The 27,353-nt window shown below is 44.2% G+C and overlaps 1 long non-coding RNA gene and 1 other non-coding gene across 3 annotated transcripts in view; both read left to right on the forward strand.

The window, feature by feature from the left end:
- The first annotated feature begins 2,175 nt into the window (after positions 1–2,175).
- Positions 2,176–27,353, forward strand: part of LOC136845682 (uncharacterized) — a 37,857-nt gene continuing 12,679 nt past the window's right edge. Inside the window, exons 1-3 of one of the 2 annotated variants that reach the window (XR_010855209.1) lie at positions 2,176–2,369; positions 3,347–3,441; positions 27,158–27,306. This is a non-coding gene — a long non-coding RNA (uncharacterized lncRNA). The remainder of the gene's footprint in view (positions 2,370–3,346; positions 3,442–27,157; positions 27,307–27,353) is intronic. The other variant, XR_010855210.1, reaches the window with a different exon arrangement.
- On the forward strand, positions 13,409–13,527 carry LOC136846196 (5S ribosomal RNA). Its single transcript, XR_010855348.1, has one exon. It is a non-coding gene; the product is annotated as a 5S ribosomal RNA (ribosomal RNA).

The raw sequence follows: 27,353 nt of genomic DNA on the forward strand, positions 1-27,353 counted from the left end.
ACCTGTTCGTAACGTCAAGGAACAATCGTCTTCCGTTGTATTGCTCCCCAGCCCCGGACCCACAAGCATGAGCAACAGATGCCATATTGCAGGACTGGTCGAACCTCGACCTTTACGCCTTCCCTCCCTTCAGCATGGTGAGGGAAGTGTTGAGGAAGTTCAGTTCACATGTCAGCGTGTCAATGACACTAGTCGCTCCCTTTTGGCCACACAAAGAGTGGTTCCCCGATCTTTTGAGCCTTTTGACAGACTTCCCAAGGCTGCTTCCTCAGAGGAGAAATCTTCTCAGACAGCCACACTTCCTCCGACACCATCAAGGATTATCCACTCTCGCTCTGACAGGCTTCAGACTGTCAGGAACTTAATCAGAGCGAAAAGGATTTTCAAGAAAGGCTGCAGAGGCTATTGCTAAGTGCAGACGACAATCTTCCTCTGCAGTTTACCAATCCAAGTGGGCAGTTTTTAGGAAGTGGTGCCAAGAACAAAGAATTTCCTCTTCTCAAACTTCTGTAACTCAAATCGCAGATTTTCTTTTATACCTCAGAACATCGAAAGGATTCTCAACATCGATCATCAAGGGTTACAGAGCGATGTTGAGTTCAGTATTTAAACATAGAGGATTAGACCTGTCTTCCAACCAAGACATCAGTGATTTAATCAACACCAGTAAGCAAGCTAAACCCTCAGGAGTCGCTTGGAACTTGGGCCGTGGTCTTCAACTGGCTTTCAGGCCCACTGTTTGAACCGATGGAGGATCGTCTCTTCGCAATCTTACGAAGAAGACATTATTCTTGGTGGCGCTTGCTACAGCCAAAGGAGCCAGCAAACTTCATGCCATTGACAAAAGGATAGGCTTCTCACAAGGCAATGCAGTATACTCGTTAATTTTAGAGTTTTTGGGCAAAAATGAGGATCCGGCTAACCCTTGGCCTCGCTCCTTTTCTATCAAGAGCCTCTCAGAGGTACTAGGCCCAGACGATCAAGAGAATATCCTCTGCCCAGTAAGAGCTCTAAGAGTATACCTCGAGAGAACCAAAAACCTTAGAGGATCGGCCTCTAATCTTTGGTGTTCCGTTAAAAAACCCCAGCCGTCCTTTGTCCAAGAATGCGTCATTCTTTTTAAGATCTGTGATTTCGGAAGCACATTCGGGTGTTCAAGACGAATTACTACCCTTGTGCAAAGTAAAGGCTCATGAAATAAGAGCTGTGGAAATGTCTTTGGCTTTTAAACGTAACCTGTCTCTCTCTTTGATTTTACAAACAATTTTTTGGAGGTGCAAGTCAGTGTTTGCCATGTTTTATTTACAGGACGTTGAGACAGTGTACGAAAAATGCAGTACTTTAGGTCCGTTCTTCGCAGCTGGCATGATATTGGGGGACGAAGGATAGGAGGAACACCTTCCCTTTTCCTCTATCCACTCTCCTTGAATAAGGGCAGTCGTACTTCTTGGGAAGTTTGGTGTACACTGAATCTTGAGTGTCATCAATTGGTTTTTATGGTTTTGGCTAAAATGTCGTATGGTGTAGGTTAATTTTATCTGGTCTTTGTTTTTCTATTGTACTGCGCCCAGGGCAAGGGCAATCCACATATCATTATGTGACCCATTGGATTTTTTAGCTTTGGCAACCTGCGATTGACCTCCTACGTTGCAAAGCACCCACTCAGTAGAGGTGATTCTTGGCTCTACCGCCACACCGCTACAGTCGAGAGGAGCCATGACCAGAGGCAGTACCCGTCTGCTGTTGCTCCCTCGCCAGGTGAGGTTTCAACAAGCATTCCAAGATGCTAGCTAATTTGCTATCCCAAATTATCCCCATATCAAGTAGTGTTTTGGGTAGTATATGTCCATTTATCCCACCTCCACTCAGTGTGGGATTCAGCTATGTAATTATTTGATAAGTTACTTATATAAAAATGACATTTTTATAATAAAATAAAGTTTTATATATACTTACCAAATAATTACATGATCGGAACCCGCCCTCCTCCCCTCTCATGGACATAGAGCATAAACGAATTGAGCTCCTTAGCTAAGTTGTACCTATTCTTCCCCGAAAGTGGGTGGGGACCATACCTACACTCAAAACAAAAGCGCTCAGAATTTCAATTTTGAGCTGCCGCGCAAAGTAGAAACTATAGCTATGTAATTATTTGGTAAGTATATATAAAACTTTATTTTATTATAAAATGTCATTTTTCTTGCAGGTGTCTTCAGATTGCTCTAAAGATTTATGCCGTTGGAAGGTGCAAACATGTTTGCTTCACGGAGAATAGATCTACTGGTTCCAGATTCACACACTTAGAAATCATTCTTATTAGGTTCCGTCCACAGCCTAGAATTTTTGTGGAAAGATGCTTTGGGATTACGGTATGTTGATGAGGATTATAGGTACAATATTAAATTTAACCTTGGTTTGTTCAGCAGTGTCCTGTGTGATGCCAAATTCATTAACAGTTGTCTTTTATGGGACATATTACTTGATCCAGTTTTCCTAGCTTTTCATTCTGAAAAATAAGTCACATTCAACTTAGCCCCTTAGAAAGTGCCGTTAGTGCACCTCACACTCCTGAGGTTGTTTGCAGTGTCCTTTCGGCCCCTAGCTGTTGTTGCTCCCACATTTTAGCCTTTGACCCAACCTCCATTCCTGCTCTCTTTTGTACACGTTGCTGTCCAACACTCCAACGCCCTCTCTTTGACCTTCTTAAGTGTCGAATGCCCAAAAGTGGCCCAGTGCTTTGCTTTATGGCCACATTTTTAGTTTTTAGTAAAAGAAAACTATAGTGAATGCTTTGTCTGTCAGTCCGCACTTTTTCTGTCCGCTCTCAGATCTTGAAAACTACTGAGGCTAGATGGCTGCAAATTGGGATGCTGATCATCCACACCTCAATCATCAGTTATACCAAACTGCAGCCCTGTAGCCTTCTCGGTAGTTTTTATTTTATTTAAGGTCAAAGTTAGTCATTATTGTGCATCTGACAACAATATAGGATAGGCTACCACAGGGCCGTGGTTAAAGTTTCATGGGCCGCGGCTCATGCAGCATTATACCAAGACTACCGATAGATAGATCTATATTCAGTGGCCTTGATTATACACTGTACAGAAAACTTGATTGTGCCGAAGAAACTTCAGCGCATTTCTTAGTAGTTGTAAATTATATCATATTAAATAAATGAACTTAGTTACAAAAGTATTGAGGGTATGAACATATGGGCCTATATGGTACCATTGATTGAAGGCTGTCAGTTGACTGAAACCCTGTAACATACCAGATATTTTGCAGCAGTTGGAAATGACTGATTGTGCAGACTGAATATCAATATTAAAGTGTGGTTGTTTTTCAGGTTGTGATGGTTGAAAGAAAGCTGTTTGAAAAACTATTGAAGTACTTGCCCTAGAAGACTCATCAATTATGGCAGTCGACGTTAGTATATAAAATGTTTGTATTATTCTAAGGCTTGAATCATCTCTCTCTCTCTCTCTCTCTCTCTCTCTCTCTCTCTCTCTCTCTCTCTCTCTCTCTCTCTCTCTCTCTCTCTCTCTCTCTCTGCAACTACCTTAGTTTTGTAATATGTTTTTCCTAATACACTCCAGCCATAGATCCAGTTTTTTTTATAAGGCTTTTCTCCAATGCAGTTAATGAGCTCAACTTAGGGGCTTTCGCACTTATCAGCTCTATAAGTATGATTATTGCAGTACACTCCCTGAACACCTGAATTAGCCCTGGTCACCTACCAGCCCGAACTACATCCCCATAGCTTTTACCCACTAAGTGGGTAATAAACTGTCAGCGTTACCAACACTTACAGGAAAATCTTGTCAAATGAGTTGCCTGAAGTACCGTTGGCAACACTGCTGCAAGTCCCGGCCGAGTGAGGCCGAGACCCCCAATTGCTTTTTGTTCGCCATGCTGTGTGGGTGTGTCCCACATCAGGTGAACTTTTGGTCATTTAGCCCGACCCCCATTTAAGAATTTGGACATCAGATCACGATTTGGACTGTTTTCAACGCATTTTCTCCTGGATGGATACTTTATTGATAGGATTTGGAACTTCTCTCCCAAATTTGACTTTGGGATCGGTACTTTGGACTCGTTTGGATAAGTCAAACAAGAAGACGTCGCCATCTGCTAGCGCCGATACTTCAACTTCGTTTACATCTTCGACGACAGAGCCTTCTACTGCTGGAGATGCTGACGCTCATCGGCCCTACACGTCCTGCAAGCGTAGGATGAGTACCCTCAAACACGATCGACATTCTGTTTGTATTTTATGTAGGAAGATGCAGTGTAGTATCAGTCAGATAGGTGACGAGTCTTGGTCGGTAGATCAGATGGAAGACTTATTCCAAAAAGTTAGAGGACATATTACTAGCTGAGTGTGTCTAGTTGATTTTTCTAGCTTTATGACTAAATTAACGGAAACTAGATATAATGGTGTTGTAGATACTAATCGTTCTTTTTCAGCCCCCCTGCCTGTTCCAGAACCAGCCCTAACGGGTGCCGGGGGTCATGGAGAACCGCAAACCTCGAAGGTAGGATCTGCCGGCCCCCCCAGCACGGAGCAGGCAGTGTTGGCAGCAGATTTCCCCCTTCCCTCTAAAAGCGTAAGTTCTAAGGTAGATTTAGAATCAGGAATCACTCAGAAGGGTAGGAATTCTAATTTAGGAAGTATTCAGGAAAAGTAGTTGAACGTGGTCTTCTTTGGGTTCAGGTTTGGTTGGGGTCACTAATGGTTAGGTCTCTCATTTCGATCAATCGTTGGTTTTATTTCCTGCTTCGTGCTCTGTGCAACAAAGGTTTCCGGATCCGTAGAGGGTCGTTCAAATTTGGTTTCTGATGTATCTGGTTCTGAATTTTTGTTTTCCTTGAATACTCCTTCTTCGAAGGTTCCTTTTCCTTTGGGGGTTTTAAAATTTCTTTTGTCTTGCGATGGTGGTAATTCTGGCGATCGAGTTTTTCCAATATTCATGATCATGTCTTAAAGAATTTTCTGATTTGATAATGTCTGTCAAGATTATCAGGGGTGGGGGGAACAGAACCAGTCTATTTTCTTTGAAATCTATGGCCTCTTCGGCCGCTACGGAATTTTCCCGTTTTCCCCCCTTTTTCTTCTAAGCCTTCTTCCATTGCCCTTCTCAAACTTCTTTTCGGTCCGCTCTTTGGGGGGCTCTCAGGGTCTTTGTTGCATCCTGTTTTCTTGGCTTTTAACTCAGCAGAGCAAGGCTTTCTTGCTTCAACCCTGTATATTATAGCTCAGCAGCCCCCCCTCTCTCTCTTCGGGGTTAAGGGAAGGGGGTACTTTTTACGGATCTGTTGTCTTTATCACCTTTTGCAAATCCGGTAGTTTCTCAGGCATCCGGTCTAGTTGCTTCTCAGGTGTTTGCAGAGACGTCAGCAACTTCTTATTTCATTCTTTACGTTTTCCTAACTGTAATGTATCCTCCGCGATTCTTGCAGATGCTACGGCAGTCGGCGATTCGCCTGCGCCAACGTTCAGTGTATCAGCACCGATAGTTTCCGCAGCCTTTCCATTCTCCAGGATAGTTGGTAACTACCTTCTTCTGTTACCTTCGGTTCGGTACCTCGTAAGTTCCCCTTCAATACTCCTTTGAGTTTGGTCCGGTTGGGACCTTCTCCATCTGTCCAACGTCGGCGTTGGGCGCTCCAGTGGTTACTCCGAGTGTGGCTTCTTCCTTCTTCCCTCCTTCGGCTTCTTCTTTCTCAACTTTCCAGCAGGTTTTCTCTGTCCCTCCGTCTAGGCATCCATGTTGGTTCGGGGTTGATTCCGTGTCTTCAGTTCCTGATTCCCATTCTCAATGCGGTTTTGATTCATCCGGATTTGAGTGGTTCGGGTGTTGCAGCCTCTTCGCTCTCAGGAGTGGGCATGGTCTGCCCAGGTGTTGTGTCATCCCCGTTGGGTGGTGCAGGGTTTGCGCAGCCTACTTTGGTGCCTCCAGTATGTTCGCGATTGATACGTCAGGTGTAGCAAGTTCCGGGTTTTCGAGTTCGGCGTTTGCTAGGAATCAGCCTGCCTCTTTACTGTTCCGGCTCGGTCGGACCAGTCCGACAATCCTCCGGCTCGGTCGAACCAGTCCGACAAGGATTGTTCATTTGAAGAAGAGGATCCGGTACGGATATTGGTTCTCCTTCAGCCAATGAGAATGAGTATAAACGGATGGTAACTTCATCCTCACTTATCCTCAATCCAAGGTTCTGGAGGAGCCTACACAGTCCGACAACGATGTTCATTTGAATATGCGACAGAACCGGTACCGTTGCTCAAACAATTGATCTCCACCAGTCCACTGCCTGAATGAGTGTCAGCAGGCTGGCATACCACTTAAATCGCCTGTCTGTACAACATTCTTTCAAGAGGAGGGGTTCCAGAGGAGCTTCCACCTCACTATCCGGACATTCGAGAGGGTTCTGTTGAGGGCGCCTTTTGCGCTCTGCAACCAGTCTTTTAGGGAGGAGGATATCTGCTCCATGGTCAAGATGATATACCCCTCGTCAGCAGTAGCGTCCAGCAAGCTATGATTAGTGTGGTTGGGATGGCCAGGTTAACTTGTTGCTTCTAACTCATGTCTCCAGTGTTCAATTATGCATTTGGTACAAAATGAGAAGTAGAGGGTTCTGTCTAACAGGGAACAGCCAGTTTTGAAGATTTCAATTCCAGGGTCTTGTGTCTCCGCATGCTTTCACTCCATGGTCTATGTCTCAGGAATCGCTGGGACTTCCACATCAGAATGCAGGTATAATCTGGAATGATTAGTGTCGGATCGTCTGTGATAGTGGAAGAAGCCATATAACATCCGGAAGGTCTTGTCTCCCCTCTTCCCTAACTCATCTGTCTCAGATGCCTCATTTTGCAGGTTGGTTGAAGAGCAACCTTTGAGGAACCCAGGAGGGCCTCTGGAGGGATCAGGAACAAGAGGAGTCATAACCTTCGGGAACCTCAGGGCTGTAAAGGAAGCCCTCAGGTGTTTCTCAGTCCTAGTGCACAACACAGTAGTGGGTCTGCTTTGCGACATCGTAACTGCCGTGTTGTATCTGAGAACTCGGGGGAACAAGATCATTAGAACTTAGAGGTGTATACTTTCCGCCATTCGGTCTCATTCATCAGGTAATCAGGAATTGCGGTAGTGTCAAGACGTCTATGACTCTAGCTCCTTGCTGGCTCTAATGCCCTCGGTTCCGGAATTCCTAATGCTCCTTACAGAAGCTCCGATGTTCCTCCTCATATGGAAGATCTTTTAGACAACCGCGTTTTCACCATTATCATCCAAACTCTTGCGGGATGAACCTAGTTGCGGGTGACTGCCGAGCAAACAGCTAGACAGTCCAGACACTCTAAAGCTATGTCTAGACTGTTTCTTTCAGCTTGAGAAGTCAACCCGTAAGCTTTACCAGGTCAACTTGACATGGGGAAGTCTGTGTCGTAAAGAAGGTCATTCCATCTTTAGGCCTGCCATAACTGAAATAGCTGGTTTTCTTTTATTTCTTCGGAAAGTCGAGATTCTAACATTTTTGGCTATTGCTGGCTACCGCTTAGCACTTGCAGTACATTTTTCTATCTTCCCGAAAATTTCTAGTAGTAAGATCTTCTTTGACTTGTTACGTTCCCTCGGGCTCCCTCGTGAGATTTGTCGGAAGTTCTAATGTTAAGATAATTGGTTAGGTGTTTTATTTCTTTCTTTCGGCTTTAGCTGCAGATAAAACAATGGGAGAGCTTCGGGAAGTTTCTAGGCCAGTTTCCAAGGCAGGAAAATAAGTATTTCTCTTCTTCCGGAAGTCGTGTCCGAGGCTTAAACTCTGCTTCGTTCATTTAAGGTTCTTTATCTGCAAGTGTTCAGTTCGGCATCAGCGGGGATATCTTTATGTCCGATGCGAATAATTATCAAGGTTGATAAACTCCGTCCGCTTCGTGTACACTTCTTGTCTCTCCGCGGAATCCTTCCCATCCGCTGTCGAAGGATGTGATTAGTTACTTTCGGAGAAAGGGTTCCTGGTTCATAAGCGCTCACTACACGAACACAGTTGCAGGCACACTTCACGATTTCGTGTGGTTTATGCAAGGTTTATGCCTTATTTAACAGACTTTTTTTCATTACCGCACAGTATTCGGAGTATGTCCACTTCATCTTCTTTTCTAATGAATGGTTCAGAGTCTTCTATTCTGGAGGTAGTTGCTTGCGAGTCCGTCTTTGTTTTCTTCCTTCACTTAAGAGACATTCAATTCGCCCCACTGCGTATAGTAGCGAATTCTCCTGTCTAGGGTGCATTCAGTTAGTTGAGGTGGTATTCTCTTCATACGAAGACTCGGAAGGTTATTCACTTAGTCCACGTTTAATGGCGAAGTCTATTATCTAGATTGCGCTCATTTAGCTAAGGTAGTATTCACGTAGTGCGGTGATTATTAGGTTAACCAGATAGAAAAATTCCTTTTTAGGCTTTAGAATCTTAAGCAACAGTGATAGTATAATCACATGAACTTAAGTTCAGAGTATTTTAAGTATCCTAGTCTTTGATAGTTTCCCACGAGAGTCCAAAGAGGTGCTCTCATAGGCTAGCCTAGGTTGTTTTTGTCGGTGCTGGGATACTTCTGCGCTTGTCGGCCTTTGCCGCAACCTGCAGGGCGGAGGGTCATCTGCTCTGCACACTGTCTCATTCCCTCCTTAATGGGTAGGCTCTGAATAGTCACTTGGGAGATCCATGGTTCTCCTTTTTACATGAAAGTTATACTCTTAGTCCGTGTGTAGCCGCTAACCCTTCTATCGTGGGTGCGTTCATTTAGCTAAGTGGGTACTCTCTTAGTGCGGAGGTTCTTAGCGGCGGCCACTTGGAGTCGTCGTCGTTTTCACGACTTCTACCTAAAGACGTTCAGTTTTCTACGAAGAAGAATTTCTCGCTTGTTCCCTTTGCGACGACCAACTCGATCTTATAATTACATAGTAATGTTAAGGGTGGGGGGAACTATAGGTAATGAATGTAGTCAGGAAATTTGGAATTTTGGATTCTCTGTTAGTCGGGGTTCATAGTGAGAATATTAAGTTTGATTGACTTTAGTACTGTGAAGATAGGCAGATCCAGTTGACAGGTTTGGTTTCTTCAACCTCTTCTGCGCAGACTCGACGGCAATGGACTGCGAAGAACTCGAAGATCCTGCACACTCAACTTCTCCTCCATACATGAGAGGCTACAATAGCCACATGGGAGGTTCTTCGTACCCCTCCATACATGAGAGTGCTTTGATTAGCCGCATGGGAGGTTCATCGACCCCTCCATACATGAGTGCTTTGATTAGCCACATGGGAGGTTCAGACCCCCCTCCATACATGAGAGTGCTTTGATTAGCCACATGGGAGGTTCATTGTTCTCCACTAATCATGGGAGGCTGTGATTAGCCACATGGTAGGTTGGTTTTTATTTTTTTTTGCTACTCTCTATCCATGAGGAGGTTTGAATACCACATGAGAGGTAGCTCGACTCAGACCCTCCATAAATGAGAGTGCTTTGATTAGCCACATGGGAGGTTCATTGTTCTCCACTAATGGGAGGCTGTGATTAGCCACATGGTAGGTTGGTTTTTATTTTGCTACTCTCTATCCATGAGGAGGTTTGAATACCACATGAGAGGTAGCTCGACTCAGACCCTCCATAAGTGAGAGTGCTTTGATTAGCCACATGGGAGGTTCATTGTTCTCCACTAATTATGGGAGGCTGTGATTAGCCACATGGTAGGTTGGTTTTTATTTTACTACTCTCTATCCATGAGGATTTTTTTAATAGGCCACATCAGGTGTTAGGGAGTGACTCAGCCAGTACCTAGACATGAGACTGACGTGAACACCTGAATGACTCTCTCACAGACATTCTCACCTGCCAAGTGGGATAACCAGGTGAGGATACATTCATTTATACAGAGTAGGCGAATAATGGGTTACTTGCTTTCCCTGTTGGCAGGTCGGGCTGAATTAGATTGATCCCACCTCCACTAAATTTTGTTAATCGGGCTAATTCAGGTGTTCAGGGAGTGTATTGCAATATGAAGTTTTCATAATAAAACTAATTTTGTTCATGAGACTTACCTGTCAGATATATATATATAGCTGTATTCTCCGAAGTCCGACAGAATTTCAAAATTCGCGGCACACGCAGTGGCCGGGCAGGTGGTTAGTACCCATTCCCGCCGCTGGGAGGCGGGTATCAGGAACCATTCCCATTTTCTATTCAGATTTTCTCTGTCGCTGGACTGTCAACACCTGTTGTCAGTTCCTCCGCCATTTGGATTTCGAAATTTGTTGTCACTTAAGTATTTTGGTTGTTTTTGGTATTCGACTGGATCTGTGACTTGGCATACGTTCTTTGTGGACCGTTTTGATTTTGCTTTTGACTTTTCTTATAATTAAGATGTCTTACCTCTAGCTATTGAGTCTGTAGCTTGGGTGAATGTAAGGTGAGGCTATCGAAGACTTTGATAGTTCCTCACTCTTTATGTATGTCTGAATGTAAGGGTGTTCAATGCTCTATGATAATCGTATAATGAATGTGTGGGATTATCTGAGGGTGAGTGGAAGAAATATGAAGCCTATATGCTTAAATTGGAGCGTGATAGGCTGAGGAGATCTTCCTCCTAGAGTGCATCCTTAGATGGACAGTCAGGGTTTTCTCCTACTAGTAACCCTGTAGTAAATTTTAGTACTACCCCTGTAGTTTGTTGCTGCAGAAGGTAAAATCCCTGGCTCTCGTGTTGGAGTCAATGTGCTCTTGAAACTAAAGTGAATGCAATTCAAATAAAGTGTTAGTGCTAGTGCCCCTAGTGTTGTGGAGGGGGCGTCAGATCGGCCCTATAATGCCTCTAGGCCTGGACCTCTGTCGAACTCCCAGGACCAGGGAGGGGGCATGTCGAAAGCCGCATGAGGGAGGCAAGGGGCTTCCCACCGATCTGGCGTCCCTTCGGCAGGTCCTGATGACGCTACCCAGGCTGCCAGGGGGATCGTGTTCAGGCACGCATCCTGAAGGATTGCTTCTCGTCCTCCGACACGTCCTCCCGCCTCGGGGTTGGAGCTCTCGGTTGGACTCTCGCCCTCTTAAGAGAAGCTTAGAGGAGAGGACGCTTCACGTCCTCTTCCTCTAGACGTTTGTGCTCTTCCCCGAAAGTTGCGTGGATATTCCTCGCAGAAGAGAATAAAGTGTTTTTCGGATGATGACGCTACTCTGGACCCCCTGTCGCGCTAAGGCAAGCTGGGCTAGAGCTTCTTCCCCTGTGAGAAGGAAGTATACGTCTCTCGCCCCTTTCCTTCTCTCAGGTTCAGCCCTTCTCCCGAGAGAGTGGCTTCTCCAACGCCGCGTAAGATTTTGTTGGGTTTGCAACAACAGCTGGATGCTCTCATGAACCTTTCAAGATTCGAAACTGCCTGTTAAGAGGTACAGACTTTCACCTTCGTCTCCTTCGTCTTCCTTGTCTGCTAGATGTTTTGGGGCTTCGTCTGTCGTCTAGAGAGAGTGTTTAGTGGCTTCCTATCGTCTTCCCGATTTGAGGTGTTGGACTTTTCTCTTGACTCGCGCCAGGAAGCGCGTGTCTTGCTCTTCGTGCGCTCACGCTCTCACGCCTCGCAAATTTCACCTTGACGCTGAAGCGCTAGCAATAGCAATCACGCATTTACGAAGAACGCTGTGACTCTCTTGAAGGAGAAAAATGCCACGGAGCCTTTGTTTTTTTCACGCCATGACGCTCCGCGTCGCTTTAGTATAGCTTCAAGTCTTGTGTTGATCGCTCCAGTTGTACATCATGCCGCACAACTACCCGCTTCAACATCTGATGTCCTTCTTAATTTAGCCAGTAGCCATGGGTAAATATACGTTTTGATACAGAGAAGATTAGCATGGCTCGATCGCAAGGATGTTCCCCTCAAAAGAATGACGACTTCTTCGTTTGAGATTTAGGAAAGAAGATGGAACTACTTTCACCACTCACTCAAGACCCGCCAGCTGGGGAAGAACATCCTCTTTCGTCACAGCCTTTGGATGAAGAGAAACATCTTTCGTCTTCTTCTTCCTCTGATTATCAGACTGGCTATTTTCTTAAGGATCTGTTTCCTGAGACTTTTCAACCTTCGGCTCCTCTCTCTCCACCTTCGCAGTTGTCTTTGTCTTAATGGGGAGCATTTGAATCAAAAAAAAAATCGAAAAATCAAAATTTTCTGGGATATTTTATATATGGCATCATACATATCCTGACTATCTTCTCAGAAAGTTTTTTATTAAAAATTCGCCATAGTTAGGAGTTATAAACAAAAACAGTAACCTATCATAGACAAAATTACTTTTTCGTATAATGTAATGATAATGTCAGTATATCGGTAGTAATTTCCTTTTAGCTATGAAATAATAATATCTAATGCGTCTATGGCAACCCTGTGGACCTAGTGACGCATCAGCTAAAGCAGGAATGATGAGGGCAGTCAGTGGCAGTCAGTCAGTAGCAGCTCAGAGCTTGACTAAGCTTTAAGACGTCGCTGCCCAACCTGAGCCGTGTTTTGACACTCAGACTTCATCTAGCTTCATTTAGCAAGTTATATTACTTTGCAAGTCTATTGTTATTTTTGGCTTTTCAAATATGTCATAAAAACATCAAACTGTGTAACAGCAAGCAAATAAATACACAGAGAAAAAAATATCGTTTATCTCAAAACTAAAGTTATCGACATTCAAACTGCATCTCCTTGGGGGTTAATGCACCGATCTCAATGATACAAAAAAAGCTAAATAAATTTGCCTACAAACAAAGGGGCTTCCATGGGAAGCAACACGAGACCTAGCAGGGGTCAGACAGCATGAGAGAGTTTTTTCCTGAAGGAATGTCACTTCCAGAGAGGTAGCAAGTGACTCCTTTCATCTCCAGACTCCATTAGCAACCAGGCTTCATTTTGCACAAGCCTGGAAAGAGAGAGGGCAGACGTTTGGTCCCTCCTACTGTTAGAGAGAGGTTACTTGATTCCCTTCCTGTCTCCTCCTCCTTTGTTTTTGTTTCCCAATTGCCATCCTGTCAAACAGAAAATTCTGTTTGACCTGCTCGAACAGATGCTCGAGCGGAGAGCAGTGGAACAGGTCTTGGACTCGGTGTTCCCGGGATTTTACTACAGATTGTTTCTAGTCCCAAAACTTTCAGTAGGCTGGAGACCCGTCTTGGGCGTCAACAGGTCGAACAACTTGGTCCGGAAGGAAAAGTTCAAGATGGAGACCTCGCAGTCAATACTAGGAGCCCTTCATCCCGGGATTGGATGGTATCTTTGGATCTCCAAGATACTTATCTTCACGCCCCAATTCATCCACGTTCGATGAAGTATCTCAGGTTGTCTTGGGGACTAGACGTACCAGTTCAGGCTCTCTGCTTTGGACTCTGCATAATAGCCATACCACGTTGAAAACACCGCTTCTCGTCCGATCAGCGAAGTTAAGCAACGTTGGGTCTGGTCAGTACTTGGATGGGTGACCGCCTGGGAACACCAGATGCTGTTGGCGTCACATTTTGCTCCGAGGGTGTTTACACTTCTCATGAAAAACGTTGCGATGCAGTTGCACCTGTCGCACGTCAGGATCTCTCTGTACTTGGACGACTGGTTGATTCGGCGTCGTCGGCGAAGGTATCTGGAGGACCTTCAGTTGACTCTGCAACTCGTGAAGTCCCTGGGACTTCTGGTCTGTGGAAAAGTCGCAGCTGATCCCCTCACTGTCCATTGTGTCTGGGAATTCAGATGTATTCAGCGGCTTTTATAGCGTCTCCGTTGCAAGAACGGCAACTTCTATGTACGAAAAAGTTTCGGCCTTCTTGGAAAGGAAACATGCTAGGTGAAGGAATGAATGAGTCTGCTGGGGACCATTTCCTCGCTGGAGAAGTTTGTTTCTGGGAGTCTGCATCTCAGGCCTCTTCAGTTCTTTTTGTTGGAGAACTGGCAAAGCAAGGAAGACTTGAAAGAGGAATTGAGAATTCTTCCTTCTATAAAGAGGATCTGTAGTGGTGGCTCGATCCAACGGAATTGCAGAAAGGGATCTCCTCAAGCTTCTGAACCCCGACCTAGTGTTGTTTTTCCGACGGGTCGTCAACAGGTTGGGGGGCAACACTAGAGGGAGATAAAAAGTGTTAGGAACCTGGAGAGAGGAACAGGTGTCCTGGCACATCAACATCAAAGATTTGGCGGCTATCTTTTAGCTCTCCAATTCTTCGAGGTCCAAGTTTGCAATCGTAGTTCTAGTTCGGACTAGCATTGGATTACCTCAAGAGACAGGGGGGAACACTACTCTTGTTCCTGTTCAGCCTTGCAAGAGAGATTATTCTTTGAGCCTATGCTGAGCAACATTTCGATTCTCACAAGTTTTGTTGCAGGGGTCGAAAATGTTCGAGCAGACCTGCTCTGTTGGCGCCATCAACTCCTGCCGAAGGAATGGACCCTTCATCAGGAGGTTTGCCAAGATTTTTGGAAATTTTGGGGTCGCCATCTTGTGGATCTTTTCACGACCTCAAGAACAGTGAGGCTCCCTCTATAAAGCTCATCTGTACTCAACCCAGGGGCAGTTGTGATAGATGCTCTTCTCTGGGATTGGACGGGAATAGATGTTTACGCTTTTTCCCCGTTCAAAATTCTGGGAGAAGTCATGACGCAAGTTTTGCGGCCTCACAAGGGACGAGAATGACTCTCATCCCCCGTTTTGGCCTTCGAACCACTGGTTCTCGGAGTTTCTCTTCTGGTTGGTAGACGCCCGAGGACCCTTCCTATGAGAGCAGACCTGCTCATACAACCCACTTCACGAGATATCTTCAAAATCTCCCGCTCTGAACCTGACTGCTTTCAGACTATCGAAAATTGGTCAGAGCGAAGGGGTTTTTCTGGCCAGGTGGCACGGGCCATCGCTAGAGCCAGAAGTTCTTCATCTAAAGGATATATCCAAGCCAAGTGAGCAACCTTCAAAGGTTGGTGTAGAAAGAAGGGCTTTTCCTCTTCCTCTATCACTGTGAGCCAGGTTTGATTTTCTCCTTTACTTAAGAGAAAAAACTCGATATAGCAGTTCCCGACTATCAAGTGTTATCGGAGCATGCTTAAAGGACTGTTTTCAGACACAGAGGATTAGATTTGTCTGACAATAAGGACCTCCACGATCTTACGAGCTCTTTCAAGACGTCCAAGGTTCCTCAGCTAATTTCCCCTGCTTGGAACTTGGACGTAGTGCTCAAGTTTTTGATGTTTAGTCCTTTTGAGCCTCTCCACTCTGCATCTCTTAAGGATGTTAGAGAAAAGAGCATTCCTCACGGCTCTGGCTCGCTGGATAAGAGAGTGAGAGAAGTTCGAGGCCGTCATGTGGGCTTCAAGGAACACAATGCTGTCTATTCTTTAAGCCCTAAGTTCTTGGCTAAGAATGAAAGGCCTTCTAACCCTTGGCCTAGACACTTTGAAATTAAAGGTTTAGCAGACCTTATTGGACAGGAACCTGAGGGAGTTCTATGTCCAGTTAGAGCTCTCAAGTACTACCTTAAAAGAACACAGGACACTCGTGGTCCCTTGGATGTTTTATGGTGTTCTGTGAGGCAACCAGTTAAACCTATGTCGAAGAATGCACTGGCATTCTTCATTAGGGACGTCATTAAGGATGCACACTCTAGTTGTGACGACTCCAACTTCAAGTTGTTGAGAGTTAACGCTCACGAGGTGAGGGCAGTTGCTACCTCCATGGCGTTCCAGAAAAATATGGTACTCAGTGACATTTTAGTGCCACATTTTGGAGGAAGTCAATTCGGTGTTTGCCTCACACTCTTGGCAAGATGTTTAGGTAGCATATGAAAATTGCTTTTCGCTGGGACCATACATTGCTGCTTCAGCAACCTTGGGGACAGGGGTAACTCTGATCCTATCCCTTTTTAATTGTGTTTTTATGGTTGTTGGGTCGACTACTGGAGGCAGTCTTCCCAATCCTTTGCAAACTAACGCTTTAGGTGTTGGTTAGGTGGTTAGTAATGCTCTTTTGTCCTCTTTGTATGGTCTATGATCTAGTCACATTGTGGTCACGCCCCGTTGACAGATCATCTAGAAGTCGCCAGCTATATAGGTCACTACCTTGCTGGGGTCTCTAGTAAAGCAGAAGCAGACTAGAGTGACAGTAATCACTCAGTCAGCTACGCTATCAGATAAGGAACCAAAATAATTTTACCAATAATTGGAAATTTTTTTTTCCCTAATTCTTGGCTGTCTCTACCCCCTCCAAAGGTGGTATTCATTTTATATATATATCTGACAGGTAAGTCTCATGAACAAAATGATATTTTAATGATAAAATAAAGTTTGTTCATACTTACCTGGCAGATATATATATTCATATTGCCCTCCCTCCTCCCCTCAGGAGTCAGTGGCGTTAGAAAATCTGAATAGAAAATGGGAATGGTTCCTGATACCCGCCTCCCAGCGGCGGGAATGGGTACTAACCACCTGACCGGCCACTCCGTGTGCCGCGATGTTGGCTTTGAAATTCTGTCGGACTTCGGAGAATACAGCTATATATACAGTATATCTGCCAGGTAAGTATGAACAAACTTTATTTTATCATTAAAATATCATATTGTAATACTTACCTGAACACCTGAACGATTCCCACCCTCCTCCCCACTTCAATTTGAATAGTTGATAATGCAGATCTGGGATCTAGTTCAATGGCCAGGACTTGCAGCAGTGTTGCCAACGGTGGTTCAGGTAACTCATTTGACAAGATTTTCCTGTAAGCGTTGATTAACTTTGAAATTAATTACCCACTTAGTGGGTAAAAGCTATGGGGACTTAGTCTGGGCTGGTAGGTGACCAGGGCTAATTCAGGTGTTCAGGTAATTATTACAATATTAGTTTTATTATGAAAACTTCATATTTCTTGGTTTGTTACGATTTTACAGGTGATACATTCTTAGATCAATCTCTGAAGTACAAGTTAGTTCAGGTTTTGAATCACTTGGAATTGCTGTTGGAGGTGAGGTGTGTGGAAAATTGTCCAGTGCAAGACATAATTTACAAACAGACTTTGTTACTTAGCATACAGCCAGAGAGACCCCAAAATGTCTGTGTGTTAAGTTAAGGTGCTACTGTCAAAGCATGTTCATATCTTGAGTTGTTCCTTCTTTAAAAGCTTTACTTAATTCACTAACAATTCAACCCAGTTCAACTGTCGTACCACTGATCTATACTCTGTTAACTCCTTTTGTCCTAATACTCGATTACCTGTAAATCTTCTAGCTTCTGGTTCTCTTATACTGCCACTGATTACAACAAATTCTATTTTCCTTATGCTCTGCCATTACTCCTATATACTTAAAACTTTTACTTTATTGTTCTCCTGCTTGCAATTTCCCTTTCAATTTCCCAATTGTTTCCTTTAAAAATCCTTCAGTTCCTCCATAACAAAAATCTGCATGTGTGCATAAAATACCATTCAATTTTTTGTCTTTCCTCCAAAAGAATATATTAGGTTCTAATTTACTTCTCTCACCTTTAAGCTCCTCCACCACTTTTACCACCTTAGAGTACCATGCCTTTGCTGCATCCTTGAACCCATAAGCAGTTTTCCTGTTTCCATAATCCACTCCAATAATCTTCACCAGGTGTTTTTAAATACACCTCTCTTTGTATTTCATCACCTTGTAAATATACAGTTTTCACATCTAATGTATAGCAAGTCCAGTCTTTCAATTTTATTATTGTCAAACAAAATTTTTAAATTTGGGCATTGCATGTAGGAGCGTCTTTTTCCCATTCAGCCATTTCGTCTTCAAAACCTCTAGCTACCAGTCTTGCTTTACATATCCTTTCCCCCCTTTTACCTTTTCAGTTACTATCCATCTTGTAGGTATAGCCTTCTGTCCAAACTATCCATCTTGTAGGTATAGCCTTCTGTCCAACCTCATTTACCTCCTCATATACCTTGTTTTCTCTCCACTTTGCAGTTCATTTTCTTTAGCTTCAAATTACTTATTTTCAAATCCTAGCAAAACCTCGTCTTCATCTTCAATTTTTTCTACATGACTCTAATCTCCTAAGTTAACCCATCCCTTGGCACCTGACTGTGAGTCTTCTACACTGTACGAATCAGCCCAAGATTTGCTTGATCTTTTTCCTGCAAGACTCAGTATAGTCCACTCTTCTGCTTGTCCTGTATTTTTGTTTTTAGCTCTAACTCTGTTTCCCTTTTTGAATGTGGGTATCTCCTCTTTTAACTCATCTTCTATTACCTCACTTTCTTCTTCTGTTACCTCACTTTCCCTTCATCTTCCTGTGTTTCCTCTGCCAAATCTCTTTCTATAGTCTCCTCTACATCTGCATTCCTTCTCCAGCCCATTATCATCTTTCCTTCCTGCCCATCTATCTTTATTCCCTTCCTTTGATGCACAGGATTCATCCTTCACAGTGTGTGTTTTATCTATTTTAGTCATCTTCTCTTTTTCTGGCGATAGTCTTTGAATCCTAATAACATGTATTCTAGCCTCTTCTTTTAGAGAATCCCCATGTTTAACCACTGCTGTTTTACCCTCCACTCCCACTACCTGAGCAGGTCCTCTCCGTTCATTTTCACTTTTTCTGTTATAGAAGACCTCATCTCTCACTGCTGCTTCTTCAGATTTAAAGCAATTCTTATTTTATGACAAGACTCATTTTTGATAAACACTATTCTGACCTTATGCATTGCATTCAGTGTGTCCCTTACTCTGCTTTCTTCCATACCTTTCTCTCTGCTTGCAGGACTTGAACTTTCTTCTCCCATTAAATTTGGCAAAGAAGGGTTTTTCCCAAATACTACAGAAATTGGTTAGGGGAGAAAACGTCATTATTTATTAAGCAATTTCCTGGCACTCACCACCCATCTTGATGCTATTGGCCAATTCACTTCCTCATCTTTCATCTTTCTTAAGCTTTCTCTGATTATGCCTACCATCTTCTCACATATTCCATTGCTCCATGGAGGTTCAGATGCTGTCGCCAATAGTTTAATATTCCATCTTTCTGCCATCCTCCTCACTTTTTCATTTTGAACTTCCCCCCATTGTCTGATAATATTTTAGAAGGTGCTCCAAATATTGCAAACCACCCATCAAAAGTGTCTTTATAATAGTTTCTGGTTTCTTGTCTTTTATCCAAAAAGCCTGACAATACCTCGTTGCCATATCTACCTTTACCAAGAACTTTCTCCTCTTCTGTCTCTCCCACATCCACTGCCACAGCCAAGAATTTTCTCCTTCTATCTTTCCCACATCCACTGCCACAGCCAAGAACTTTCTCCCTTCTATCTCTCCCACATCCACTGCCACAGCCAAGAACTTTCTCCCTTCTATCTCTCCCACATCCACTGCCACAGCCAAGAACTTTCTCCCTTCTGTCTCTCCCACATCCACTGCTACAACTTCATGAGATGTTTGACTCCAAGAAAATCCCACTATTGGTTTAGCTGGATTTCTTTTGTATCTTTGACATACCTCACAACTTGCAATCAAGTCTGTTAGTAACTTTTTTATTTCCTCTTTTTCTTTCCCTCTCAAACCATCAGGATGCTGTGCTTCTTCCGTTAGCTTCCATATTTCATCTCCACCTCCGTGACCAAATTGTAGATGTAAATTCATCATTGCACCTTTAATTTCCCTTAGACTCTTTCCCTTCCATCCCTCCATAACAATTCTTCTTCTACTTTCCTCCTCAAAATTGGTATTCTTAGGTGACCCTGTTTATCTTCTCTTAACTTGACCTTCATTTCCCATAATACTTCTATTTTAACACAATTCTCTTTTAAATTTACAGTCATACCCATTTTACTCATGGTTTTCTTCAAATAAGATTTTTTTATATAGGTAACTTACCCAGTAATTGCATAGGTATTAGTTTCTTTTAACCAGCAGCTTAAAATTTTGAAATTGCAGGTCACGCTAGTTTGTTTTGGTTATGGTGACATGCCCCGCCCACTTTCGGGGGGAAGAAGAGGTACAGCATAGCAAAGAACTTCAATTTGTCTCTGCCGGCTGTGGTTGAAGGACTGTGGTTGGCAGCAGCTTGAATTTTGAAATTTATACTTTGCTGGTTGTTTGCCCTATCTTCGATCGATGAAGTATTTATTTTCGTAGCCTTTTGGCATAATTCAGATAGTGTTAGGCGAGTTTTGATCATTGGTTTACGACTTTTTGCCCGTTTTTTGGACTTGTCTTAGAATTTTCCAGGATTGGCTAAAGAATCTTACTAAAGACTGACTCACACTGTTTGTGTTCAGAGTAGGGGACAAACATGTTCAGTGGATATACGTTGTGAGGAGTGTAGTGACTGGGATTTAAAGAAGTGGAAGAATTTAGATTCACATCTTAAGAAACTAGCTAGAGATAGGAAGAGGAAAGCTCTTGCTAGGGAATCTAGTAAAGCTTTAACTAGTCAGGATTCATCCGCTAAGTCGGATGAAATTGCACCTGTAATTTCTTCCGATCCCGTTCCATCTCCTCCACCTGTGCAACCCTCTCCTTCACCCGGCTCTCACGTTTCCGATCCCAACACCATCACCGGTCTGGAGTCGAAAATTGACACTCGCTTCAAGTTAATTTTGCAATTGATCGCAAAATTAGCATCATTGGTGAAAGTGTTAATGGATAAGAGTGAGTCAGAGCACTCAGTGCAAGTGCAGTGGTAGTGGAGGAGGTGGCTGTTCAGCCCACTGATTCTCCTAGGCCAAGGTCCCTGACATACTCCCCAGCACCTGGGAGGAGTCAAACTGGTAGCCTAAGGGAGGTTGGTGGGGTCTGCCCCCGAGCAGTCACCCCCTCGGTTCAGTCTGTTGATGAATCCTAGACTGCAACCAAAGGCCGTTGGAAAGGCCTTCTAGTGAGTGCTCACTGTATGTCCTCCAGCCCCGAAGAATTTAGTCCCAGGCGTGCACAGCGCTATGCGGACAAGTCATGCCCACTGAAAAGGCGTGCAGTGGATTTTGAGATTTCTTCTGTTCCTTGTAAGAAGGGCAAGGATTCAGCGCACCCCTCATGCAGTCACTGGGATAGCCCGGAACAAATCTCTTCTGCTTCTTCTGATGACAGTTGTAAATTGGCACCGAAGCGCCTTGTGGTGAGTAGACGTTCTTTGTTGAATAAAGGAACCACTTCATCAGGAGTTGCGCACCCAGCACCTTCATCTCTACAATCAGCGCCTGAGTGGCCAGCAACTAGCGTTGAAGTGCCCAAGCTCTCGTTTGCAGATGAGTGCCCACTGGCACCCGTTCACCATCAGTTTACATCACTGGCTCCTGTCTCTACAGCGCCCCCCAAGCGCCCATTGGCGCCTGCTCTTCCACCGCTTCGTGGTAGTGTCGTCTTGGACGTTGTTCCTCCTTCAGTTGACCTGATTCAGAGCAAACTGGATAATATTCTCGGTTTGCTCCAGAAGGCTCCTCGTACAGCTCAGACGACAGCGTACTTATCGCTTTCTCCTGTGTCTTCTGAAGAAGAGGTTGTTGCAGATCAAGATGCTCCTTTGTCAGCATACTCTGCATTGTTGAGGTTCCTGCTAGCGACTTTTCCAAGCTTCTTTTCACCAGCTACTCCCTCCTCTCCTGCTTCGACTTTCTTTATGGAAGCCCCCTCTGTCGGTTCTTCGAGGTTACTGAAATTGGTTCTCTCCTCTTCAGAGAAGAAGGCACTGAATGAAGTAAAAGGGTGGTTTTCTGAGAAGAGGGGACAAGGCAAAGCAGTTTTTTTGTTTCCCACCTTCCAAGATGTCCAGATCAAGCTACAGGTTTTATGCGACCGGAAAAGCTCCTTCCCTGGGAGTCTCTGCACGCACCTTCTGAAGAATATCTTTAAGGTTTTGAAATGATGAGCTTCCTGGACTGGGCAGTGGGTGCACTAATGTGCAAGCTTAGATATTGCTCCTTGTTACCTCAAGAAATTTCTTCGGATCTTTTAGGAGTACTTTCCTGTATTGACGGGCGTTTGCGATAGTGTGCAGGAGTTAGGTAGTCTTTACGCCATGAGTGTGCTTAAGAAAAGAGAGCTTTGGTATTCTTTTACTCTGAAAGGCGTCACTCTGTCTCAGAGATCGGCCCTCCTATTCTCCCCCTTGGACAAGATGTATCTTTTTCCACAGGCTATAGTTCTGGACATTACCTCTGACCTGCAGAAAAAGAACACTCAGGATCTGCTCTCCCATTCTACGAAATGCCCCAAGGATTCTTTGACTCTTCTTCCCAGATCTTCGTCTCCGCTGCAACCTACTCCCCTTCAGAGCTCCCGTTCTAGATCTCAGACTAAATCAAGATCATATACCCATTTCCCACAGCGTTCCATCAAGAAGTCTTCCTCCAAGTCTTACTCCAAGAAATGAAACCACAGTCCTCTGTACTCAGATAGGAGCGCGGCTCCTCTGCGTTTGGGAACGGTGGGAACAAAAGGGAGCGAAATGTTGGATAGTGTCTCTCCTGAAGGAGGGCTACACTATCCCCTTTTTAAACAAACCTCCTCTAATCTGCAAGCCTGTTGAATTGACAGCTTACTCACTTTTCAGGCTCAGAGAGATTTGCTGCTCTCTTGTTAGAGGTTGAGTCCCTTGTTCAGAAAGAGGCTGTAGAGGTAGTAGAGGAAATTCATTCTCCGGGATTCTAAAACCATCTTTTCGTAGTGCCCAAGTCGTCGGGGGGCTGGAGACCCCTTTTGGTCATAAGTGCTCTGAATGTCTTTGTCAAAAAGACAACATTCAAGATGGAAACAAACCAATTCGGTCCTTGCATCCATTCGCCAGGGAGAATGGACGGCATCCATCAACATGCAGGACTGTACTTTCGCATTCCAGTGCATCTGAATTTGAGAAAGTACATCAGGTTTGTGTTTCAGAACAGTGTTCCAATTTCAGGCTCTGTGCTTCGGTCTCTCGACAGTGCTGCAAGTGTGCTTACCAGGGTATTGGCTCCCCTAGCGAAATGGCTTCATTTGAAGGGGATAAAGATCTCCCTATATCGAGACGACTGGCTACTACATTCCCGCTCGAAAGCTCAATGTACGGAGGACATTTGAACGACCCTTCTCTTGGCCGAAGAATTGGGCCTCCTCATCAGTCGGGACAAGTCTCTCCTGACACCTTCTCAGGAGATTCCTTATTTAGGAATGACTATCAACTCTCAGGATTGTCGGGTTTTCCAGTCCCAAAGAGAACAGAAAAGTGTCTCCAGACAGTGGAGGAATTTCTGGATCTAAACTTTTCCTCGGCCAATCAGTGGATGAGTCTTCTAGGCACGGTCTCATCCATGGAACAATTCACCACTCTGGGAGGACTTCACCTGAGACCTCTCCAATTCTTCCTCAGAGCCAGCTGGAACAGGAAAAAGTTTCCGGACTAGTTTGTGTTCCCGATAACGGTAGAAATCAAGGAGGACCTTCGTTGGTGGAATTCCAGGAAGAGACTATCAGAAGGGAAATCTCTTCAACCTCTGAACCCCAGCCTAGAGTCCTTTTCAGACACGTCGATCCTAGGTTGGGGAGGTCTTTTGGGGTTAAAAGAAGTGTCAGGGACCTGGTCTCAGGAACAGCAAACTGGCACTTCAATGTAAAAGTTACAGCCGATATTTCTGGGCCTACAGTGCTTCGCATCAGAAATCTGGGGGAGGACAGTAGCAGTGCATTCAGACAGCACGACGGCACTGGCATACATCAAGAAACAAGGGGGAACCCACTCTTTCTCCCTGTAAGAAGTGGCAAGGGGTCTTCTTCTTTGGTTACACCAGAACGACACTCAGGTGACAACGTGTTTTATTCAGGGGAGACTCAACGTTTTGGTGGACGAGTTGAGCTGTCAAAGACAGATCCTTCCCACAGAGTTGACATGAGACCCGTTGGTTTGTCTGGATCTGTGGAAGCTCTGGGGGAAACCCATGATAGATTTGTTCGCGTCCTCCAGGAATCACCGACTTCCTCTGTTGTGCTCACGAGTACCAGATCCCTTGGCATGGGCGACCAATGCAATATTGCTGGATTGGTCAAACAAAGATCTGTATGCCTTTCCCCATTCAGTTTAGTGAGACAAGTCGTCAACAAACTCCGGTCTCATCAAAACCTGTCCATGATCTTGATAGCCCCCTTCTTGCCAGCAAAAGAGTGGTTCCCGGATCTACTAGAACTTCTTGCGGACTTCCCGAGACTGCTGCCACAGAAGCAGCAACTTCTCAGGCAACCTCACTTCCATTGGTTCCACCAAAACCTGTCTTCTCCGGCCCTAACAGGATTCAAACTGTTAGACGACTGCTCCGAAAGAAGGGCTTTTCAAGAGCAGCTGCAGACGCAATTGCGAAGTGTAGAAGACAGACATCAGATAATGTCTCTCAGGCTAATTGGTCCATCTTCCGGTCCTGGTGCAGACGAAATAATGTGTCCTCTTCTGTTACCTCTGTAGCGGAAATAGGGGACTTTCTTCTGTTCCTACGCTCCACTAAACGACTTTCCACCTCTACCATTAAAGGCTACAGAGCTATGTTTAGCTCAGTTTTTTGCCATAAAGGAATGGACTTATCGTGTAACCAGGATTTGTCCGACCTTATTAAGTCCTTTGACACCGCAAAGCTTAAAGAAAAACCTTTGCTGTCCTGGAACTTAGACGTGGTAGTTAAGTGGCTGTCCAGTTCACGTTTTGAGCCCATGCAGTCCATTTCTTTAAGGGATCTAACCAGGAAAACTTTTTCTGGTTGCCTTGGCCAATGCTGAAGAGGTCCAGTGAAATCCATGCTTTAGACAGAAACATCGGATTTTCTGAGGGGAATGCAGTTTGCTCCTTTTCCCTAGACTTTCTGGATAAGAACGAATCGCCATCGAATCCATGGCCTCGTTCTTTTACGATCAAGGGCTTGTCCGGGATAGTAGGGGTGTCTGAAGAAGAAAGAACTCTCTGTCCAGTAAGGGCCCTTAAGTTTTATCTTTACAGAACGAAGGACATTCGTGGTGTACTTCAAGAAATCTTTGGTGTTCCGTGAAATATCCCCCCAGACCATTGTCTAAGAATGCCCTGGCATTTTCCCTGAGGAACCTGATTTCAGAAGCACATTCCATGGTGAGCAAAGACTCGCTCTCCTCTTACAAGGTAAAAACCCTGAGATAAGAGCGGTCACTACGTCTTTGGCATTTAAGTGCAATTTATCACTCACGTCAATTGTGCAAGCGACGTTTTGGAAGTGCAAGTCGGTGTTTGCATCGCATTGTTCAAGGGATATCGAGACTACTTACGATCAGTGCAGTACCTTGGGTCCGTTTTGCATGGTTGGCGTGGTGTTGGGTGAGGAAATGTAGACAGCAATGACCTTTCTTTAATCTCTTTGCCTTGCTTAGGGTGTGAGGGGAGCCTGGGAGTACTATGTACTTGGAATATCCTCCAGTCTTTTGGTTTTATGGTTGGGTATTGGTGTTTTTAATTTGGTTTTTGGTGGTTATGGTGACTATTTACTCTGGTTATTTTGTGTGGTACTGCGCCCTGGGCGGGGGCATCTTGTTGTACTTTGCTAGCCCTCGGAAATTAGTCCATTGTTACAAAGCACCTACTGTAGCAGTAGGCCCTCAAGGCTTTACCACCTTGCCTCTACTGGATAAGGTGAGTGCCAACCAGAGGCAGTATCTACCTGTAGCAGCTCTCTTATCAGGTAAGGTTCAACAACATTGATTCCATGTTAGCAAATTTCTATTCTTAAACTCATTACTATTAAAAATGTTGTGGAGTAGATATGTCCAACATTCCAACCTCCAATCAGCTATGTAATTACTGGGTAAGTTACTTATATAAAAATAAAATTTTTATAATAAAGTTTTATATATACTTACCCAGTAATTACATGATCGGAGCCCACCCGCCTCCCCTCACTTGGACATAAGGGCATAAACAAATTGAAGTCTTTGTAATGTTGTACCTTCTCTTACACCTGAAAGTGGGCGGGGCACGTTGCCATAACCAAAACAAACTAGTGTGACCCGCAATTTCAAAATTTTGAGCTGCCGGTTAAAAGAAACTAATAGCTATGTAATTACTGGCTAAGTATATATAAAACTATTTTATTATAAAAATTTAATTTTTTTTTCTTTCTCTCTCATCTACTCTGGTGTCCCATGGTATTGCAACCCCAATGAGTGATGCTTTCTTATTGGTTTTGTCAGTCAACGCCACATCTGGTCTACTGGCACGTATCACCCTATCTGTTCTGACACCACAGTCCCAGAGGATCTTTACCTGATCGTTTTCTATCACTCCCTCAGGTAGGTGTTCGTACCACCTATTACTGCAAGCTAGCTGGTGTTTCTTGCACAGGCTCCAGTGGGGGGCTTTTGTCACTGAATCATGCCTCTTTTTGTACTGGTTTTGTGCAAGCACCGGATATTCGCTTGCTATGTGGTTTATGGTATCGTCTTTCATACTGCACTTTCTGCATATGGGTGAGATGTTATTTCCATCTATTGTTCTTTGAATATATCTGGTTCTTAGGGCCTGATCTTGTGCCACTGTTAGCATTCCTTCTGTTTCCTTCTTGAGTTCTCCCCTCTGTAGCCATTGCCATGTTTCATCGCTGGCCAGTTAATTAGTCTGTCTCATGTACTGTCCATGCGTTGGTTTGTTGTGCCATTCCTCTGCTCTGTTTTTCATTCTCCTGTCTCTGTATATTTCTGGGTCTTCGTCAACTTTTATCAGTCCTTCTTCCCATGCACTCCTCAGCCACTTGTCTTCACTGGTTATTATTATTATTATTATTATTATTATTATTATTATTATTATTATTACTACTCAGGAGATGACTCCTATTCATATGGAACAAGAGCCCACCAAGGGGCCATTGACTTGAAATTCGAGCTTCCAAAGAACATTACTGTATTAAGGTGTTCGTTCGAAAGAAGTAACAGAAGGTAAAAATGGGAAATACAGAAAGAGGAAGAGATCAGTTATTAGAAAAACAGACAAAGTAACAAATTGACAAATAAATAAAGATCTAAGTAAAATATCAAAATACAAAGTGAACTGTATTGCATGGGTAGTCATGCACTGCATCTTTGCTCCTCAGGAGGGAGACTGTTGTTCCACAGTCATAGCTAACGATGTATATTTACTGTCCCGAGAAACTCGTATTGATTATGATAATTCCGCAGGTGGCCGACTGAACCTGTTGCAGATGGCCCCCAGGGATTACTTGCCGCCCCTGAGGTCCTTCAAGGTGGCGACTGACAGAGTCTATGAGGACTTTAACAATCCCTTCAGGAAGGTCTTGGGAGAGTACACTAAGGCCTGAGGTCATTCTGTAAGTATGGGATGTTTAGTTAAGTTTACTGACATCATGCAGCGTTT

This window comes from Macrobrachium rosenbergii, chromosome 14 (genome assembly GCF_040412425.1).
Source record: "Macrobrachium rosenbergii isolate ZJJX-2024 chromosome 14, ASM4041242v1, whole genome shotgun sequence".
NCBI lineage: Eukaryota > Metazoa > Arthropoda > Malacostraca > Decapoda > Palaemonidae > Macrobrachium > Macrobrachium rosenbergii.